General features: G+C 40.0%; 1 protein-coding gene across 3 annotated transcripts in view; it reads left to right on the top strand.

Moving 5' to 3' along the window:
• Positions 1-23554, top strand: part of OPCML (opioid binding protein/cell adhesion molecule like) — a 650993-nt gene that overhangs the window by 381269 nt on the left and 246170 nt on the right. The gene's annotated exons all lie outside the window — the stretch shown is intronic.

The following is a 23554-nucleotide window of genomic DNA, read 5'->3' as shown; positions in this document are numbered from 1 at the left end:
GAAGGAAGGAAGGAAGAAGGAAGAAGGAAGGGAGGGAAGGAGGAAGGAAGGAGGAAGGAAGGAAAAGGAAGGAAGGAAGAAGAAGAAGGAAGGAAGAAGAAGGAAGGAAGGAAGGAGGAAGGAAGGAGGAGGAAGGAAGAAAAGGAAGGAAGGAAGGAAGGAAGAAGAAGGAAGGAGGAAGGAAGGAAGGAAGGAGAAGGAAGAGAAGGAAGGAAGGAAGGGAGGAAGAAGGAGGAGGGAGGGAAGGAAGAAGGAAGAAGAGGAGGGAGGGAGCGAGGGAGAGAGAAGGAAGGGGAAGGGGAAAAGTGGAGGGGAAGAGAAGGGAGGGGAAAGGGAGGGGAAGGGGAGGGAAGGGAAAGGAAAGGGAAGGAAGAGGAAGGGGAAGGGATAGGGAAAGGGAAGGGGAAGGGGAGGGGGGAAGAAGGAGGGAAGGGGAAGGAGGGAAGGAGGGAAGGGAGGGAAGGGAAGGAGGAGGGAGGGTGGGAGGAAGAGAGGGGAAAGGAAAAAGGAAAAAGGAAAGGAAAGGAAAGGAAAGGAAAGGAAAGGAAAGGAAAAGGAAAGGAAAGGAAAGAAAGGAAAGGAAAGGAAAGGAAAAAAAGGTTCAGGTTTAGCCATGGGTCTGCCTATAATCCTGGGCTTATTCTGAACCCAACTTGTCTAGTCTCCTGGAATATGGTCCTGTTGGACCTGTTGGAAGGTCCCTCTGGTCTCATATGCATTAGCAGTTCTTAGCACTGGGACCCACAGTTGTCTCTGTGGAGTCTGAGCAGTATCCACAGGCTGCCTTGCCAGCAATGCCTCTTCTTTCAAGGTTTCTAGAAAAAAACTCATCAGCTATCAAGTGACCAACCAAGGACTGTGAGAATCATTTCAAGATGGTACTTGGGAGCAGGTCAACATTACCCCAGCAGGAGTGCTGTATAATTGGAGGCCTGTAGTTGAATGTTCCAGCCTGCTGTCTCTGAGTCAGAAAAAACTGCAGAGTAAAGCCGTGGTTTCTTACCCCTAACCTGCTGCGGGTGGTGGTGGTAGTTATGGTGAACCCATTTCCCCCACTTTCTTTGTAAACACTTTACTTTTTCCCTTTCTCCCCAACTCCCCAATCCTTCAGCTCCCTCTTATTCTCCCCTCCTTCAGCAGTGCTCACTTTTGCAGCTAGCAAAGCCTCTGGGCAGGGCCCCAGGATTAGGCCTACTTTGCCAGAACATTTCATAGATTTGCACGCATCATCCTGTCAAGTGGGCAATTATGCAAAATTCTGTTCTGGACACTGAAAGACTTTGTTAGGATTCAGGAATTTTAGGTCCTAGAGTCAACTCTCCCAGAGCAGAGGAGTCCTCCATAGGATGTTGTGTCTTGCCAATGAGTTGCAGGACACACAGAGTAATTTTTAGAGGCTAAAAGTGAGGAGTTCAGCTTCCTGCCTCATGTCTCAAGAACCAGTCTTCCAGATTTAGTCCAGAGGTCATCTATGATGTCCCCATCTTGATAGGAAGGGCCCTGCCAGTTGCCTATTCACTCCACCTTTTAGTGTATTCACTCTTGCAATGTTTCCCCCATAACCACCTTCTCTTTGCTATAGAGTCAAATGCTGCAGTGGGTTTCTGAGCATTGGAGGGGCCAAAGATCAGGCCAGGTTGCATTGTTTCCTTTCAAAGCAAAAATTCCTTTTTTTTTTTTTTTGGTTTTTGGGCCACCCTGGTGATGCTCAGGGGATACTCCTGGCTATTCGCTCAGAAATCACTCCCACCATATGGAAACACCAGGGGATCAAACCGCGGTCAGTCCTAGGCTAGCATGGGTAAGGCGATGCTTTACCCTTGTGCCACCACTCTGGCCCCTCTTTTTTTATTTGTTTGTTTTTTGTTTTGGGCAACAACCAGTGATGCTCAGGGTTACTTCTGGTTCTGTGCTCAGAAATTGTTCCTGGTTTGGGGGACCATATGCTGGGGGATTGAACTGCAGTTTATCCTAGTCAGCCACTTGCAATGCAAATCCCTACTGCTGCCCACTGCTCCAGCCCCTAAAGGATAATTTTCTTTGCAGAAATAGTCAGTAGGTTATAAGAACACTGTGTGGAAATTCAAAAGAGATAGAAAACTCCACTCACTTACATTGTGCAGTGTGGATAAGTGCTTGACTTTCCCCAACTGATTCTTGCAGTACAGAACAAGGGGCAGAAAACTGGAGTCTGTGAAGTCCATTTTGAGCATATCTCATCCAAAATCACCATCCATTTTGCAAAAATTTCACAGAAGCTTTTAGATTGTGGCTCACTTTTGTTCATTTGCTCATTCACTAAGAGTTCACTCACCTCATATATGAAAATGTACCTGATGTGGAAAGCTTGTCCTCTCCTGATCAATGAGGGACCCAGTTCTCCATTCCTTATTGTGTCTGTTTCCATGAATCCTGTTTCCACCCCACTTCCGGTCACCTTGTGGGGAAGACTTTTCCTTTCACAAATCCATCCTGTGAGACACCAAGGGGTATCCTTTTTTCTGTTCTTTCCGATTCTCTTTGTCCGGAAACTGGGCCCCCAGGCCTGGCAAGGGTCCTCCAAACCATGTTTGTGCACTTGCTCAATGGAGAGTAGACAATCAGAGATTACGAGATTACACTCTCCTTATTTTCTGGTTTGTCCATGTTATTGAGTAATTACAGAGCTCAGAGAAACATTTACATTTACTGTGAGTTTATTAAGGAAGATCAAGAGAATACAGGAACAGCCAAGGGTATGGGAGAAGTTATTTCTCTTCCATCTCCCTGAATTCCAAGTATCTGTCAAATCAGATCTCTGTGGAATTCTTGTCAATGGTGGAGATTTCCCACATGGCTTATATTTATTAAGAGAGGAGAGAGGCAGCAACCTGGAGAATGGAATCTACAACATTCTTTGCCATTGTTCATAATCTGAGAAATCACCTGAGAAAATTTAGCAATAATAAAATCTTCATGCATGGACATGGCCTTTCTCATGACCTTGTTCCATCTTGTCTCCCCAGGGGGTGTCCAACCACCTCTTCTCTTTTGGAATTATTCATGATTGGGCCTGGAATTCTGCATGGGAATGGTTTCCCTGGTTCCTGAGATGGGTCCTTTGTGTTGAACATTTTGGTGCTTTTGGTTTGGTTCAGGTTTCAGACACTGATTTTCCCTATGGCCTCCTATCTTTCTGCCTACAACAATCTCATCCCAAAGGGAGGGTTTATCCATTATTTACTCTTTTTTTTTTTTTTTAGTTCTGAAGAAGGAGGGAGAGGACAAAGTGGTGAGGATGAAATCCCTAGCTTCTAATCATGACCATTCTCAGGGAATTACCAAAACCACTCAGACTTTATCATCAATAGAACAAAAGACACCTTAGCAACCTAAGAAATCCTTGGGGGTCTCAAGATCCTTGTGCTTGGAATTAGGGTCAGAGACCCAGAAGAAAGAGTTTTGTCTTGTTTTCTGATCTCTGGAGTTGCACACAGCCCTTCAAAAAAATCCCAGAATCTAGATCTGAAATCTCAGTCTTACACAGCTTTCTTCCTATTTGTGAAATGTCACAATCATCAATGAAAACATGAAAATCCTTGTTTCTTCTCTGGGCTTTTCTTTTTTATCAAATGGTAGTGCTGCCCCTTTGCATATGTCTGATGCATGTTCCAATGCCTACCACTCCAGTCTGTGGGGGACAGAAATGGGTGATGTTAACCTAATGCATACCTGGGAGAGAAGAGATCACAATAAAGCTTATGGGAAATAATATGATCAGGCTCCACTTTAATTATGAAGTTGACATTTTATTTTGTATTTGTTGTTTGTTTTTTTGAGGGGTCACACTCAGCAGCGCTCAGGGATTACTCCTGACTCTAGGCTCAAAAATTGCTCCTGGCAGGCTCGAGGACCATATGGGATGCTGGATTTTAACCACTGTCCTTCTGGTGCAAGGCAAACACCCTACCTCCATGCTATCTCTCGGTCCTTCATTTTGTATTTTTACATGGAAGATGTGAGCGAGGGTGGGAGAGAGAGTAATTACCAGAAATTACAAAGTTTTATTTTCAACTCATTACATTCTTTTATCCCTCATAGTCTAGAGGCCTTGGCCTAGAAGGCCTAGCTGCAGAGCCATACACCATGCATGAGGTTTGGCAGAGAGCCTGGTCTTTATCTTATTAGGTCTTTATCACCTGCAGTTCTGTAGTCTGGCTGTGAACAGGGGTCATTTCTGGAGAGATATCTCTTATATTTGCAGGAAATGACCTGGGACTGTACCCTGGATATCTATTCTATGTATTCTTACTTCCAGGTTAGAAAGTCAGACTTAGGTCTTCCTGGAACCTGTATTCCCCTGTTTCTCTCATTGCCACATAAACTTGGAGGACGGTCATGGGAGACAACTGGATATTTAGCACAGGCACTTCTGCAGAATCTGAGTTTGTGCACTGTAGCTCCCAGAAAGCCACTGCAGCTCCTCATGACTCATCATCTTAATAGCTGACAGCACAGAAGCTATAACTTGCTTGGCTTTTCCAGTTAGCTGAGAAGTGGGAACAGCTGAAATTCTGGGTTCCTACAGTATGTGAGTAGTCAAGTGGACCTATTAAGACTGTGATGACTACAGGCAGAGATACCTAGCCCACAGGCTGGAAAGGAAGTTAAATTTTGACTTAGGGATGTCTTGGATTGGCCATAAGCAAGGCAAATGCCCTACCGCTGTGCTATCACTTCAGCCCCAATTTGGCGGAAATCTATTGGAAATGGTGATTTTAATTATTTTCAAGTTCATAATGCAAAGACATTAAGGCCAGTGATAAGATTTTGCAGGTATCTCCATATTGGTCCAATCTATGTGCCCATTTAATGGGAACTTCCACTTTGCCTATGTCTCACATAACCATTACTCAGTTCAATACTACTATGCTAGGCTTCATTTTTATTACCCCTGCAGACAAATAACAGCGAAGTTGTTTCCATCAACACACAACACACACACCAAACACACACCACACCACACATGCAGAAGACATGTGATTTCATTAATTGTATTTTGGGGGTGATGAGTTAGTGATAAAATGCCCAGGTGGTACTGGGGGGTCTCTTCTGCAAATCCCATTTGTAGAATGGGATTCTATCACTGTTCGATGCTCTAACTATTCAATGCTCAGGCCCAGTGGTGATCGGGAGGCACAGGACCACATGCTGAGATGCTGTGTAAGTGTGGAGGGGTGTCATGTGGTTTAGGAGATTAAACTTAGGCCTTGTGCAGGCAAGAAAGAGTTTCAACACTTTCATCACCCACCAGCTTCAGCTTAATGCTCCAACCCCTAGTTTAGACTCAAGTAGTTTTTTATTTCTTCTAGTACAGTCACCAATTCTTTTACATGGCCAACACTTTGGAGAGCTTTTCATATTGTGACTCTCCAGCTCAATGAACCCTTTGGGTTCTATATTTTAAATTCCTGTGCTTTCATTCATGTCTCTTCTTTCCACAAGATCCTGATATGTCTTGTTTATGGCCTCCCTCTCAGCCACACAAAACTATCACCACCTTTTCTCTTCCAAAGTGTCTCTTACTTCCATGGCATAATTGCCTTAAATCCCTCACCAGGCCAGTCGGCCTATTCTAGATTCATTAGCACTTCATAGCAGAGCACTTGTATGTAGTTGCTTGACTTTGAGATGGATAGTAAGTATATCCTCCCACTAGACCATGGAGGTTTGAAAGGGGTGGAGTCTACTTCATATGCATTTTATTTCTCATGCAACATAGCACCTAGCAGACAGAGACTAGATGAGTAAATGACGAGCGCAGAGTATGAATGCTATTGGCAGGCATAGGGGTTGAAATCAGTGTCACAAAAGGAAGATATGAAGAAAGGAACATTAAAATACTTAGCAAAATTGCTCTAAGACAGAGAAGAAGATTTGCCCAGGAATGAAAAAGCATCATTACTTGACAATTTTGCTATTGATTCATTTTCCAGTAAATCTCTTTAGTACGTCACTGCTTTTTAAATCTTGGCAATAATGGTGTGGTGATTAGGATAATGTGGCAAGAGAAGAATATTTCTTAATTCTAGTGCATGCCTTTCTGTAAGGGAAGGGGAAAGAAAAACAATATTGTTGAATGATAACTACTGGGCAAGCAATTTCATATGATGCTGCTTTTGATATTAAAGTTCCCTTAATAGAGTATTCCTGACATTTCTACTGCCTCCTTGAGAGCTTTAAAAAAGAAATGAAACCGGATCTGAGTAAAGCTGAAATCACAAATGGAAGAGTCATGACTAGAACACAGTTATCCACACACCAGGAAAGCTAGCTGCTTTGTATCAAGCTAGTCCTGGTATCCCAGTCAACACATAACTAATTCACTTCTCTTGATACAGAAAGTGTTGATAATATCCATCAAGCCTACATAGTCTAAAGAAATATCTTAAGCACCTTCATTTTGAGCCCTTTAGGACAGATCCTGAAGTCCAGAGATGCTTTGTTTTTTGTTGTTTTGGAGGGGCTTAGGGCCACACCTGGCAGCGCTCAGGGCTTACTCTACTGATTCCACTCAGGAAATGACTCCTAGTAGTGCTCAGGGGATTATGTGTGGTGCTGGTGATTGAATATGGCAAGCACCTTACCTTCTGTGCTATCTCTGATGTATAGTTTTATGCTTAAATACCAGCACAGAGATAATGAAAGCTAAAGCAAAGAGGTGTCAGAGGCAAAAGGCCAGAAGCAGGTGGGTAATGCCTGGCAGTGCTGATTACAGATCACCATTAGGCAGCAAAGAGACAGAACTAGCAGCAAGAGGGGCATTTCTGATCAACCACAAAGGGAATTCATAGCAACTATGCCACCCTCAAAACCAATTGCGATGGAAAGACAGAGGAGGGAAGAACAAGGAAGGCATCTTCTTGAATCCACATCCTAAAGGATGACTGTTTCTTTGAGGAGCATACACCTGACATCTCAGTGATATGGGATGCTCAGCTATTTGGCTTCACAGAGAAAAACAACAACAGAGAAGTTGTACAGGTCCAGCCAAGGAAGGGCAGAGACAACTGAAGAGCTAAAGGCTCCAGGAGACTGAGAGAAAAGCCTGCATGGGGCCCAATTGCAATCCAGGGCTGAGCAGAGAGCATATTCCTAATACACACACAGGCTGGGAAGGCCAGCACCTAGTTGGAAGTCAAATTTCCAATCCACCTTCCATCACACTGGCCACATGATGGAAACTCTAAGTGCTGTGAAGGGAGGATGGTCTGAACTGAAACATGCAAACTTGGTTCATTTATGTTCACAAACAACTTGGTAATTTTTATTAAATCTAGAAGGTCTCTATTTTATGACATTCCTGCACTACCTAATTTGATTTTAGAAAGTTTGCAGTAGCTTTATTCATGATACCTAAAAACTAAAATATATTTCAATGTCTAACAAGAAAATGGATGACTAGACAGAATGCATATAATAAAACTATCTAGGAGCTACAGCAATAGTACAGTAAGTAGGGAACTTGCTATGCATATGGTCAACCCAGATTTAATCCCTAGCATCTCGTATGGTTCTCTATGCACCACCAGGAGTAAATCCTGAGTGCAGAATCAGTAGTAAACTATGAGTACTGTTGGGAGTGACAACAAATGTAAGGATGAAAGGGAAGGGAAGGGAAGGGAAGGGAAGGGAAGGGAAGGGAAGGGAAGGGAAGGGAAGGGAAGAAAGAGAGAAAGGAAAGAAGAAAGAAAAGAAAGAGAAGAAAAAGAAGATGAAAGAAAGATAAATAAGAAGAAGAAAGAAGTAGAAAGTAAAAAGTAAGAAAGAGATGAAGAAGAAGATAAGAAAAGATAAGAAGAAGAAAGAAAGAAAGAAAAGGAAGGAAGGAAGAGAAGGAAGGAAGGAAGGAGGAAGGAAGGAAGGAAGGAAGGAAGGGAGAGAAAGAAAGAAAGAAAGAAAGAAAGAAAGAAAGAGAGAGAGAGAAAGAAAGAAAAAGAAAGTAAGAAGAGAAGGAGAGAAAAGAGAATTAAATCTATACAGTGATCTCTAATGAACTCACAATTATACTTTTACTCATACATACATAGTTTAGTAACATGAACATTGAGGTATCTCCAATATTTAATTGAAAACGTAATCCAGAAAAATAACTTGCTATATGAAATTCACAAGTTTAACTTATTGTACATTTAGATATTTAGTCTTTGTTGCATCTGAGTTATATTTCAGTTATATACACATACATAGCCTCTTTCTTCTTGAGATTTTATTAAAAAAATAACAATTGTGTTTTATGAACATACATGGATAAAAAACATGAAAAGATCACAGTCTAGATTTTTTTTAATTAAAACTTTATTTGAGATATAGGAAAGAATGTTGACATCTATGAAATTTATAGCCAGTGTAAAGAAAAGCCTTGTTTCCATTGGGCTAATTCGGGGTTTATTCATTGTTTTCTTCTGCCTCAGGAACCTTGAGAGCTACAATTAAAATAATAAATTATCAAAGGGAGGATAAACATTTAGGTCAAAACACAAGCCATGCAATGGATCACACAGGCTGTTAAAGATAGTTTCTTTTGTTCCAAGAAATATAATGAGAGGGAGGAAATATGGCCTCACAAAGAAAATACAGGATGGAAAGGTTTTGTCCAAAGGTTAAGATCAAAATTCAAGTACCCAAAGTGAAAAGGGAAGAATTTCTTAGAGAGTCACAATGAATGAAGGGGAAAGTTACCTAGAAAGAGGATTCAGACCAACAAAGACCAGGAAGAAAGAAGGGTTCCTACAAAAGAGCCCAACATGAAAAGATGAGAGAGAAGCTCAGAAATCTATAAAAAGGTCACTACAGAAGTGAAAAGCACAAAAATAGAAGGGCTTGAGATTAAGAATAATATACAGAAGTTTCTAAGGAAGAGCTGAAATAGTAGAGGAGAGGAACGAACAGTTGCTGTGTGAAAATATAAAGATTATTTGCTGGTGAAGGACAGAGCTGAGTGTGGTCAGGGCCAGAGGTGACATGGCCTGGGGGTCAGAGATGGGCAATTGTCAGGACCAGAACTGGATGTGGCCCATAGTGCAGAGTCAGTGGCCAGAGACAGACATGATCAGGATGCAGAATTTTAATGTGGTAGGTGGGCAGATCTAGACACGGTCAGGGTTGTCAGAACCAGTTGTGGCCCATGAGTCAGGTGCCCTCTCATGCTATTGGGAAAGCCCCCAGAAGCAGCTGAGGTTTCCCCCAAAGATTAGCCATAAATTTGGAGACAGATAATGCTTCTCTATGTTTGGAGCTGACAGGCACTGGAGTGAGAAACCCCAGATATACCCCCCATCCATCTGTTTTTCTGAGAGTCTCAAGCAACCGACATCAAATATTTTGGGTAATACTGGTAATACTCAGGAGTTTACTTCTGTCTCTGCACTCAAGGAATCTTATGGAATGCAGGGATCAAACCTGGGTCAGCTGAATGCAGGCAAAATGTCCCTACCTGCTGCACTGTGTTCTTGTCTGTGATTCAACTGCATCATACTCTTATTACAAACTCTATGGTTATCATACAGTCCAATAAGTTTCTTTCTTCCAACCCTTCCCTCTTCCACAGTACTAACATTTTAATTTTTAAAGGCTTGTGAGTTATTGTTTGGTGATTGTTATGTATATTGCACCTATGAGAAAAACATTCTGTCTTAGCCTCAAATTCCACTATGTGTCATTACTACTATTACTTCAGCTTCTAGCCATGATTTTATCTTTTTTAGTGGGTGTGTATTTGTGTGTGTGTGTTTGTGTGTGTGGTGTGTGTGTGTGTGTGTGTGTGTGTGGTGTTGGAGCTTCAAACTCATATATATCTATATATATATATATATGATACTAATATATATATATATATATATATATATATACTATTTTGTGAAGAGATGGAGGAATTATGGGCATGTCTAGTGGCTACTCCTGGTTCTGTTCTTAGGGAATCACTCATGAGCATTGCTTAAGAGAACCATGTGGGGTTTTGAGGAATCACCTGTGGTCAGCACATGTACTGCAAACACCATGCATCTCATAACTCTCCCAGCCCAAGGAATTTTCTAAATAAATGAATAGTATTTCTTCCATTAACATATTAAATGATGTAAAGATGTAGGTGTTTACCTATATCTTCTTTTTTTTTGGTTCTTTTTGGGTCACCCAGCAGCGCTCAGGGGTTACTCCTGGCCTCCTAGCTCAGAAATCGCTCCTGGCCAGCTCGGAGAGACCATATGGGATGCTGGGATTAAACCAATGACCTTCTGTAGCATGAAAGGAAAACTCCTTACATCCATACTATCTCCTCCGGCCCCCATATATCTTCTAATTATAAATATTATTTATATATATATATATTATATATATATATAATAATTACATATATATGTTAATAAAGGAGCTAATTTGGAAACCACAGGCCCTTTTCCTAAATAAAGCAATGGGGAACTTCAGTAACATTCTGGGTGCATGCCTTGGACATAACATTTCTTCCACAACTTCAAGGCTGCATCTCAATCTGCTTGCTGAGTCCCCTGAGACTGCAAGCATAAACCCAGGTTATGGGGATTCGTGATCTCCCTTGGAAATATGCTTATGGTTCAGACTCTCAGCCTCCCTGTGCCTGGAAATTTTAAAGGCCCCTTCCCTTCTTGTCTGCTGTTGAGCATCGTTGAGCACATTTTTTAGGAATGAAAACCTTCAAAGCAGAAGACAACACCAGCAGAGCTGATTAATTACTGCCAATCTGTTTTAGGGGAAGGAAGAGAAAAAGTTGTTGTCTTATACATTTCTAGGGGGAAAAATGAGTGTCTTTATTGCTCCTACAAATTGTTCCCTGGAAAGTGTTTTTATTTTCTAATTGTTCATAAATTCTTCTGACAGGTGGTCTACACAGTAGGCGTAACACTGTTATTTTAGTCTTTATTATATACACTGTTTTAAAGAGCAAATTTGGAAGGGCTGGGTGCCATCGATCACACGATCATATCCTGGGTCAATTTTGTGGACAGGAGAGACTCCAAAGGGACTGCTTCCCCCAAGACCACGTTGGTCTCACATCCAGACACAGTCCCTCTGACTGTCACTGCTGCTTCGCATATACATTAAGGTTCATGCTTGTGCATTCTAACATAAATGTCCACAGTGTGGAGCTCTGGCTTCCCTTGAGGAAGCCTCCATCCCTGAGCAGAGTTGGGGTCTGAGACTTCTGTTAGCTCCCTCTTTTCTTTTCTGCACACACAAGGCCTCCTAATTTCATACTCGGATCCCAATCACTGAGTCCACAACCTCCTTGGCAACAAGACCTCTGTGCCTCCACCCCCCACCCCAGGTGAGATATTATCTCTTTAGGAAACATGTAGGTAAATCAGGACTTTACTCTGTGCTTTAGACATTCTTTGTGACAAAGACCTGACTTAGAAGCACTTGCTTACTAGGATCCTGTGCTTAGTCAGAGTGTGATCTGCTCTGACTTGGGATTCCAGGGCAGTCTGCATCTCAGGGTGCTAAACAGTATGTTTATGGTATGGGCAAAGAAGAAAAGGTTTACCTAAAATTTTTCTTCAGCCTTGCTCACTTTCTGTGTCCTGTATGTTTGAAAATGCCCATGAGAATGAGGCTGTGGCTACAGATAGGATCTCTTTGCCATGCTTATTAAGAGTAAGTTCTATTGTGCTGGGCATTCCTAGCTATTTTACTTTTTCCCTGTATATATGTGTCTCCATTCCCTTCTCTTCCTTTTTCTCTTCTCTATGCAGCATTTAGTGAATATCCCAGTGAGGTAGATAGCAGGCTTAGGCAATCCCTTTCTTCCAGAAGCTTATCTTTAGTCTCCATAAAACAAGCAGAGCTTTTAATAGATCCAGACACTTAGCCACTAAGATCATTGGAATAGATGCACGGAGACTTCAAACAGGAAATGGGCATTCCTTTTGTAGACTATGCAGTTCATAGAAGGTTGATATGGAAACAGAATTCCAGAGGATGATTAGGATAAATACAACTGACGAAGTTTTGCAGACAAGGGTATGGAGGACCTTGTGGTCTATTCAAGGACCCTCAAGGAGCTATTGGGTGCTGGGACATAGGGCAGAGATAAAGCCTGACAAAAAAAAGCAAAAGTCCAGTGCTACAGGGAAGTCAATGCAAAGATAAGGAATCTGGAAACCAGAGAAGTGTTTAAGCTGGAAGAAAAGTCTGATTAATATCAATAGATTTTTATTTTTTAAAGTATATCTATCTTATCATAAATAAATAAAAAAAAAGCACACAGAAGATATGGGGATAGATGTGTTTAAGAAAAAGAAAGATCAACTTGAATTTGTTTTTCTCTTTGGAATAATAACTCACAATGGGCTTCTTGACATGATCCAATAATGGTTCTGCCTTCAGAAACACAAAAGAATCCTAGATTCAAATCAAATGTTTCCTGTCTCTAGCTTATGAGATTTAAAAATAATAAAAGAAGTTTCTCAGGTAGGAGCAATAGCACAACAGTAGGTTATTTGCATTGACATGTGGCTGACCCACATTTGATCCCCAGCATCCCAAATGATCCCCAGAGCCTGACAGGAGAGATTTCTGAGCACAGCAGAATAGTCTCATTCATTTATGGGTTTTAAGAAAAATAAAAGACATTCTTGCAATAATTTTCATAGACAAAAGAAAGAAGAGGGCTGGAAGTTCCAGCTCACTACAAGGAAGCTCACCACATAAGATGATGAGTGCAGTTAGAAAAATAACTACATTGAGAACTATCATAACAATGTGAATGAATGAGAGAAGTAGAAAACCTGTCTGGAGTACAGGTGGGGGAGGAGTGGGGAGGTAGGAGATTTGGGACATTGGTGATGGGAATGTCACACTGGTAAAGGGGGGTGTTCTTTACATGACTGAAACCCAACTGCAATCATATTTTTAATCAAGGTGTTTAAATCAAGATATTAATAAAAAATAATTCAGAGTAACCCTTGAGTGCCAAGTGGTGTGGCCCAAAAACCAAATAAATAAATAAATAAATAAATAGAGTTTTCTAATTAGCCCCCCTGAGCTTTGGACTTGTATACTCTTTCACTATGTACATTATTTTTGTTTTGTTTTGGGCCACACTCATTTGTGGCTCAGGGGTTACTCCTGGCTTAGCTCTCAGAAATTGCCCTGGCTTGGGGGATCATATGGGACGCTGGGGGATTGAACCGCGGTCCTTCCTTGGCTAGTGCTTGCAAGGCAGACACCTTACTTCTAGCGCCACCTCTCCAGCCCTACATATCTACTTTTGTTAAAAATTTCATGTACAGAACCCTTTAAAGGAACACACACACGTATATATTATTGTATATAATGTATATAGATATAGATATAGATATAGATATAGATATAGATATAGATATAGATATCTTCCCCTGGCACCCATGTGTAAGTTTTAAAATACCTTTTATTATTATATTTTAAAATAATAGAATCTCACACATGCCAACACTAAAATGCTATAAATAGTTAAGTAGAAGAAAAAAATTAGAGAACAGAAAACATTTATTATATACCAACTACAACGAGGAGAGTATTTTTATGGTGGATTACAGAAAAGCAGTTACCAAATGGCTTTACGAAATAAAAGATGCAGAACCGGATAAGTCATACAGCAGGTAAGGCTTTTGCCTTACCAGTTGACCTAAGTATGATCCCTGGCATCCAATATGGTCTCCCAGGCATTGCTAGATGTAATTCCTGAATGCAGATCCAGGAGCATTCCCTGGACACCAGAGTATGCCCCCAAATAAACTAAAATAATAAACTAAAATAAAAATAATATGTCTAATATCCAAAAATAAAAACTGTATATTTATTGAAAAAATTACTGTTGGGATGATAGGAATCATCTTATAATTCTAGCAACCAGGATGAATGCAGTGGATTTACTTAATTTGTAGGAGAAATGTAAAGTGGTTTGTAAGAAAGAAGAAAAATTCAATGCAATGAACTGTAGCAATCTTTAGTGCAGGCTGACTGGGATTAGACCCAGGTTATTTGGAGGGCTTGCTTACACTTGAATATTTGGGATTTCAATCCAAATTTTCCTTGCTTCTACTTCCTGGTGTCATGAAGTTGTCACCAGTACCTGTTGCAACCTCAGCCTTCCCCATACGTGAATTAGCGTTTCTAGGTCAGTGGAAGCAGACTGAGAACACTAAGACCAAATGATGAAATGTGGTGGTGCTGTTTTTAACTTTTTTTATTGAATCATTGTGCGGTAACAAGTTACAAGTTGTTCATGATTGACTTTCAGTTGTACATTATTTGAGTGCCTATCCCTTCCTCATCCTTCCCTCCAGCAATGTCTCCAATTTCCTTCCAGCCTGCCAATATGGCAGACACTTTTCTTTCCTTTATTCTTTTAGACATTGGTTTGCAAAACTGCTACTAAAGGGTTATCGTGCATCTCACTTTGCTGCCTTTCTACATTCAATTCTTTCTAGGTCATCACTTCGCACTATCATTGTTATAGTGGTCAGTCCCTTCTCCGACCTAGCGGCCCTCCCCACGTTGTGTCATACTTTCTACTAAAGACCAGTTCTCTTGATCCTAATTTCTATCATATTTTGATATTTTCCTAGAGAGTTTCTTTATATCCTGCAAATGAGTACTATTGTTCTGTGTCTGTCTTTCTCCTTTTGACTAGTTTCACTCCGTATGATACTCTTCATGTCCCGCCATGCATCAGAAAATGTCATGACTTCATTTTTCCCTAATGGTTGCATAGTATTCCACATAAATATGGGGTTTTTATGCATAATATCCAAGATTTAGAGGAGGAAGATTGGCTTGTCCACGGGGATATTTGTGGGGACCAAGTACTCTTTAGCATGTCTTTTTTGTGAGACTTTTTAGCAAGTCATAGTTATGATGCAAATGATCCTCTTAGCAGAGAAAACACAAGGCAATCCTTGTCTTCCTGTTGCCCCAGTTTGAAAAGGAGTCTGTATTTCAGAGGAACATGATTATATAAAGGAACATGTCTACACAGTACATAGCAGTACATCTCCCTAGAGGAGATAGACAAGCCTTGAAAAATAGATATTGTTTGGAAATATAATGGTAATGAAGAAAAAAGAAAGAACAGAGTTTATTGTGATCAAGCTTTGCCAAACTGGATAGGGGAGAAACAAGTTTGCAAGTGAATGTGCAGCCTGAGAATTGAAGTGTGTAAAGCTTAGACCAACACCAATAAACATAAAAACTGGGAGAAGAGAAGAGACAAATCTAGAAGGTCTCAGAGTAGGCACAGTTTCTACTGTGACATACGCAATGAAAAAATGGAAAGATAGGTGAAGAGAGGGTTAGGGAGAAAAAGAGCTGTAGACTGCATTCTAAAGATGCTTGGGATATACAAGTAGAATTGAATACAGGTAGAAGAAAAATATGCATATACTATTTGGAATCTGTTTGTCAGAAAGAATGTTTAAGTTCTGCTTGCAACCTAAAGCTATTTGAGAAGGGTGTTTGTATTAACCTCGGCATTAACCATGTGCTTAGCTTCAGTGCCATGTGCTTAGCTTCAGTGCCATGTGCTTAGCTTCAGTGCACTAATGCTAACCTTTGTGAGCTGCCCTTCCCAGGACCATGAATTCCTCCACAGAACAAATAATTTATTGGGCAGCAAAGGCTGCTCTCAGCTGCACATCAACTAATGGACACTCAACACTCTCAACACACCAACTACCAGACTTTCACTGCAGGCCACTCTCCACCTGCTTTTATCACCCCAGGGCCAGATACCAGATAATTAGGAAAGTACTGGCACCCCTAAGTCCATAGAAATGACTTCAACCAGTCAGCCCTACACCCATTTTTTTCTTGTGTTTCCATGGAAACCATAATAAGGAGTCTTTCCCACTTTTCTATCTGATGGAAACTGGGCCTTCCCAGATGGCATTTATGCTGTACCTCTATTTCTGGGGTTATGTCAGTATCACTTGTGCTTTGCGGACATGACTATCCCCTGCATACCTGACCAAAACATGGCCCAGGTGCCTGATTAAAACAACATATTAGCTGCAGTTGCTAATGTTGGGCTTGTGAGCATTACCTAAGTGGTCATCGTATAATGTAGTTTTATTTGGACTTCAGAGCCTTGCAAATTAAGAGAGGGATAACTCTAAAGCAACTTTCAAACATCACTAACAAAAAACACAGCAATAGAACTATTTTTATGACACCAATAAAATCTTTTAAAATGTCAGAGACATCTAAACATGATTTTTTGCTTTATTTTGCTTTTTCCTGCTTCGCCCCAGGGGTGTCCTTGAGATCAAGATTATTCTTTGCTTTACTTTATGATACTTGGTCAACTTTGCTCCATAGAAAGTTCTATTGAAAATGAGAAAATGTGAAGATAGCGAGCAAAATCTGTAGACTGCCAATAAGTCAACCAGAGGTTTTACTATAAATAGGCACTGATAATTGAGTAAGGGAAACAAAAGGCACTGATATATATTTTTAAACAACGATTTTCAAAAAGTGGAGGTAGAAGTTATGAACACAACGATGTTTGCAAGAATAATTGAGTACACTCATTGTAAAGATTTTTATGTATCATGTTCCATTTTTCAATTATTATATTGACATTTGCAAAGTGAGAGCTCTTCTTAGTTGGAAATCAGTGTTGAGAAGGTCACAGTCACGCATCATTGGGGTGCAAATCATTTCAGAAAGTGATTTGCAATAGCTACTCAAGGTCTATAAAACATTCTTGTCTCTTCAGCCAGCCACTACGCACCTGTTTCTTTTAAATAAATACCTAAATCCAGAAGTCATTGTGTAAAGATGTTTATGATATTTATGATAGCAAAAGCAATTTTATTCTTATTAATAAAGAAACTGTTGCTTGGCGTCTAGATGTAGTGCAGCAAGTAAGTAGAACATTTGCCTTGCACACATCTGTCCTGAGTTTGATTCCTGGCACTCCATATGGTCTCCAAGCCCTGCCAGTAATAATCACTGAGTGCAGAACCAGGAGCAAGCTCTGAAAACAGCAGGATGATAAAAATACTTTAAAAAATAGTTTGCTAGGCTAGGGAGAAATTATAGTAGTTAGAGCATGTGCCTTGTTCATGGCTTATGTGGTTTGATCCCCAGCATGGCATATAGTCCTCTGGGCATCAGCAAAAGTGATCATTGAGCACAGAGCCAGGAGTGAACACTACTAGATATGGCCTACAAATAAAAATTCAAAATGGAAAATAATGGCTTATATATTGCTATGGTGTTTATAAAGCAAGTTGATTGTGTGATATAAATTAACATAAAACATATATAAATGCATGTATTCTCATATTGAACGCATAGTAAGTATTTACTAGAGAAGCTAAATGTAGCATTACCAGCAATTTCAACTGTTGGTGTAAGGATGTAAGTTTTTCTAGTGGATGAAAAGGAGGACAATTTAGGAAGCAGTAGTAACTACTGGTGCCATTTGAGGGTACAGTTTCTGTTTGTTCCCTTAAAGATGGTAGAAGTCCAAGGGGCTGATGACATTTATTTATTTTGTTTTGTTTTGGATTTTTGGACCACACCCACAAGCTCTCAGGGGTTACTCCTGGGTCTACACTCAGAAATTGCTCCTGGCAGGCTGGGATGGACCCAGGTTTGATCCTAGGCATCCTGTGGAACTGTGGGATACTAAGGATCAAACCTGGGTCTGTTTCAGGTCAGTAGCGTGCAAAGTAAACACCTTATCACTGTGCTATCTCTCTGGACCCTGACTTACTTTTTTAATTCTGAAAAGAGAGATATAGCTCAAGTAAAATGTAAATCTCTACACACCTTATTAAGCCCCAGAACCCTTTTGCATTCCTGGTAGGAATATAACAAAAGCCCCAGATTTTTTTTTTTTTTAGTTTTTGGGCCACACATGGGGTTACTCCTGGGATTACTCCTGAGGTTACTCATGGAGTTACTCAGGGGTTACTCCTGGCTAAGTACCCAGAAATTGCTCCTGGCTCAGGGGACCATATGGGACCCAGGTTCATCCTGGGTCAGCCACTTGCAAGGCACAATTGCTCTGGCCCCCAAAGCATAAAAATAAAAAAAAAAACATTTAGTAGTTTATAAATTGATCTCTACCATGATCCCCAAATTTGACTCCTTGGTATTTATTCAAGAGAAATGAAAATGTATGAACACAAAGAGACTAGTGCACAAATGTTTATAACAGCTTCATTCACTGCAACAAAACCCTGGAAGCCATCCAAATATATATTAATGGGAGGAAAGATAAGAAACTTGTGATATATACATACAATAAAATGTATTGCTTATCAAAAAATAAAAAAAATATCCCTTTTCAGTGCGTGGAGGCATGAACAGATAGAGGCATGAAACAGAGCTCATAAGGTGTTTGACCAATGGGCAATCAATAAAAGATGTGCCTCAAAAAGAACTTTCTAAGGGCAAGAGATATAGTAGCGATGGTAGGGTATTTTCTTTGTATGAGGACAACCTGGTTTCAATCCCTGGCACCACATATCAATCTCTGGCATAAGTCCCACTCAGAGTAATCCATAAATACAGAGCCAGGAGTAAATACCCTGAGAACTGCCAGATGTGGCCAAAACCACATATATGTGTATATATAAATATGTGTATAAAAATAACTATCTACACAGATATGAAAATTGTTCAGAAGCACAAGTATTCTAAGTGGAAGCAGCCAGGTAACTAAACATGAAAGGAATGGGACTCTAGGTGACCTGAGAGCTATTACAAACACCCAATATTAATATCTGGTGATTACATTTGAAATAATAATGCTCAGGGAAGAAAGTTAGGAAATACTTTCTGAAGAAATTGTTCTGTGTGTTTTAGGTGAGGTCACCCATATTCTTAAGTATAAATATTTTTATCAAGTATACATATTATTAAAAATATAAAATCAAGGGCAGAGAGATAGTATAGAGAGTAGGATGTTTACCTTGTAACAAGGTCAGCCAAATTCCATCCCTTGCACCACATATGGCCCCCAGAGTCCTTTGAGGAGTGATTCCTGAGCACAATCAAGAATAAACCCTTGAACCAAAACACACAAGTTAAAATAAAAGCACAGCAGCCTAATGAGAGCAGTACTATTGAGTTTGCAGAGGTCTGAATCCATTCCTTTGAACTTGCACATAGGCCATCTGCATTTAGCTCATGCTAAAGTGACCTCCAAACCAAGAGAATATTCATGTCACTAAATGATTTAAGATAAGGTGTTACCTCTTTGTTAGCATTCCCTGCTGCCTTAGTGAACCCTGCATCCTATTTCAAATTTCAAAATGAATTTCTTTTGTTCATAAAAGAAAAAAATGCATGCCTGACAGAAGACAAGAGACTGGTTAGCCTTTCAGTACTGCTTTCATTTAAGCCATTGAGAATCGCTACCTGCCACAAACAGTTTGCCTTTAGGGCACTCCCCACTTCCCATTACATCATGTTCTCTTACTTCCCATAAGGAGGAAGCAGGTAAATTCCAAATTCTGTGAACTTCCACCTCCTGGTAGACCTGAATTTTTCTTTTGGAAAATAACATTTTTTTTATTTTATGCATGCTACAGTGCTGTTCTAGTCTTGCTGATCTGTCTCTATGTATGTATGTACATATTTGTTCTCATAAAAGAAAATATTATTATCTGTAAGCAAAGACCCAATACCTAGAAACTAGTTTTCATTAGAAAAATGTAATTGTCTTTGACTTTGTTTATCGAAAAAAGGTCTATAGCAAATGTATTATAGAAAAGTCATTAGAATCACAATAGAAGAAAATGTATTTAGAGACATTATTTGATTTATATAATAATGTCTCTAAATAAGAGTGAGACAGAACTTGAGTATTTGTACAAATCACAGATCCAATCTGAATTTCTTTTTCATTCTCTCTTCACATACCAGATGTCTTCAAGATACCAAGGCTCTGTCTGTATCAGATGAAGTGGGAATCTTCACTTTTATTCACATTTTCAGTTAGTGAACACAGTGTCCCCAGAAACAAAAATCTGGCATCCATGCTAATCTGGGAAATGGACCATATGAATGACTCATAGACGATAAGGCACAACCCTCCAGGTATCCTGGGTGGGGGGGTTCAGGGTCCAGCACAGATTACCATGATCTGTTTGTGCTGATGTCTTGTTAGATCCTGAGGGACTCTTGATGCCTTCTTTCCAGTGGGGAAAGATGTTGGCCTAGGCTCAGCTCAGAAATTTGTAGCATGACCATCAATGCACCCAGTGACCTTCTCATAATGTTTTATGTTTTTAAAAGTTTCCCTGACTTCACAGGCTCATTAGATCTTCCGACTCTGACATGAGACTCGTGGTTAACACCATTTCTCCAGTAAAGATGAGATCATTGATACTCAGAAAAATGAAGTCACCACAGTCAGGTCAAATAGCTCCTAGGTTACAGGCCTGGAAGCAAGTAAGGGAATTTCTTGGGTTTTGCTGTGCTCTAGGACATCCAATGAGAAAACATGTGGGTGTTGATTGACATAAAGATAGACAAAATCCTACAATAGGACCATGGTAATAGGTCCATGGTTTGCGGTTCTTCAATATGTTCAAGAACAAAAATATTGAGCAATAAAGATGCTCAAACACAGTAAAAAAATAGACAAAAGTTTATTGGAAAGTAAAGAGAAAGAAATTCTCCTTTCAAGGATGAATTTGTCAGACTAAGTTAAATATGGCATGCACGGGTTTTTTAATAGGGAAACTGGATCTTTGTGTTACATGGCAAGTGACCAAATGTGATGGAACATGTGAGACTTTTCTAGAATGATCTGACTAATGTACAGCCTTTATGGTAATTTATTTGATCATTTGACCATAAGTATTCCCTTTATCTCTTATTTTCCTGTGAGCCTAAGGTCTGGAGTAGAATCTATGACTTTGGGAAATCATCCCATTCTCAGAAAGAGCTCAGAACTCTTTGATTTAATTGTGACTCATTTGTGAGATAGAAAGAAACTGGAGTTGTTCATAGCAACTAACAAGGGGAAACAGAGGCTTTCTCTTTCAGTGCTTGTTTCTGACAGTGACACAAGGGGAACATGAGGTGCTGAGGTTTGAACTTCAGGTCTATTCTATGCCAGGATGTACTCATTACTTTGGCTTTTACCTTGTCTCAGGCCTCAGTTTCTTCCTTCAGTCTTACTCATCTCAAAAGAAGATGAGGACAGGCTTCAAAGAGCAAACACACATAGTGGAATAGTCACCTAACTTCATAGGATGTACTGGATTTGCAGGATTTCCTGCAGGACCAGAATACAACATCCCAATTCATCTTTACATGCAAGCTGAGAACAAAATGCTGTCTTCCTTTTAGGCCAGTTCTTCTAAAAGGGGTGTTGTACTGGCGTGGTTTTAAGATATGTTCGTATGGTTTTTAATTGTGAGGAAAACTTCCCACAATGATGGCATGTATAACAGTTCTATTGGGTCAGTCTTTGGATATTGGATAGTGATAAGTGATTCAAGAAATCTCTTTTTCTTTAAACACCTGCAAACCTTGGAAAAAATTCAGGTTCCCCTTTCTCCAACCACAGAGAACTGTTTCTATTTCAAATAGAATAAGAGTCTCCCCACCCCGCCACTGCAAAATGAAAACCAGTACAGATCTGTACAGTCCTAAGAACATTTCATTTATTTCTAATTCACCTTTTCACATCTCTTGTTCTTGAGGGGAAAAAAATAACCAACTGTAGTCAAATACAGATCAGGCTCTGAAATGATTGATGGTTCTGATGCAAAGTCCTCTTGGAAGCACCTGATTAAGAAAGAAAAGTGACTCACTTCCCCCCTCCCCACATATTTTGTCATGAATATTTCCTTTTCCAAATGGATGTTATTTAAAATAATAAAAAAAAAAAAAGAACTCATAATGGATGCCCTGCCTGGCAGGCAAATTTGACAAAAAAAAATTTTGTTGACCAAAATCTAGCTGTCAGACATACTTAATCTATTATCTTCCTAAAATCAACTTCAAGGGAAATCTTAGGGAGCCCTGTCATGAAAATGGATTTTATCAGGCAAGATAATCTTTGCTGTCAATAAGCTGCACTTTCTTACAGCTCCTCGCTGTCTTCTGTTTCCTCTACCCTTGCTGCCCTTGGAAACCCACATGAAGGTTATAAGACAATTATGGCCTAAGTCATCACTTTGCTTCTAGCCAAACAACAACAAGATCTGGAGGTTGAACTTGAGCTACAAAACTTTCAGTGAAGGAGGAGGAAGCATAAAGGTGCATGCAGAACGCTGCATGTACAATGAAGAAGATTCCCCCTAGGAGAGAGAATGTCCATTGTGGACAGCAATAAAATGCAAATGAAACTTGCCTTTGCATGCACAACTGGGCAGATTCTTCCATAAAGGCCTGCTTGTGTATGCAAATGAGTACTTTGTGCACCCCTACCTGTTTGCTAGATTCATATTTTTGGTCCTGGTAAGTGCCTTTATTATTTTTTTTAATAAGATTGTGTGAAATTGTCTGCAAATGAAGGATGCTTCCAGCAATTATCCTTTCCTTAACATCCAGGTTTAAACAAGCCTCTCAGAAATTTTGCAACGAATGAAATAGTTAGCCAAGTCAAATGCAGAATTAAGGCAATTATCTGGGTGATTTGGGATACACATAACCATGCACTTATTTGCCATGTTATTTTGTTATCTTCGGGCAAAGAAAGAGTCTAGAAGTCCGCTGTGTGTCAATCCCCTGTTTTGCCAATCCAGGCACAGACCATGAAGGCAGATGGGATAGCTGCAGAGTCTTCTACTTGTTGAATATGTTCTGGTTGAGTGAAGTGGGTCCAGTGCCCTTTGTTTATCTTCTGTCCAAGCAAATAAACTTCCCATAGAATATGCCCTGACTTGCATTTATTCTAACTTTTCTCAAAAAATAATCATGAGTATAAGGAGATGTTAAATGAAGGTTATACCATGGTGAGTAGAGAGGACAAATCTCAGAATAATTTTCTTGACACTGCATTCAAACCTTTCAGAACCCCCGGTGATAAAGTATTTTTGATTTATTTTAATGCAGAAAAGACCCATTCTTTTCCTCTGGGAGAAGACTTTAAAGGCATTTGGGGTAAGCTTAGGGAGAGTTTATACTTTATCAAAAAAAAGTGCTGTCTACTTACTTATAAGCTTCATAAATATTCTTTCCTTTTGAAAAGAACTGAAAAGTTCCAAATTTACTGTTTGTTCTTTTTTTTTAAGCAGAGGACCCATTTTCATAGGCTCATATGCCTTTGTAGAAAAGTGTAGTTGAGTGACCAGCTGCCTTTTTGGCAAGACTATTATCATCTATCAAATCCTGGCTTCATCAATATCCAGCTCATTAGCCAAGGATTTCAGTAGCTGGAGAGATGACTAGGTCAGGTTCAGGCCACGCATTTCTATATATCTTATCCCTAAAGCTGCTAAGCCTAGAAAGAGCCAACTGCTCTTGAAACTGATTTATTCTTGGTCCTACCTGAGTGAAAAGCTCAGTAAACCAGATGTATGATATA

Source organism: Suncus etruscus, chromosome 8, assembly GCF_024139225.1.
Source record: "Suncus etruscus isolate mSunEtr1 chromosome 8, mSunEtr1.pri.cur, whole genome shotgun sequence".
NCBI lineage: Eukaryota > Metazoa > Chordata > Mammalia > Eulipotyphla > Soricidae > Suncus > Suncus etruscus.
This window is presented reverse-complemented; position numbering and strand designations above follow the sequence as displayed.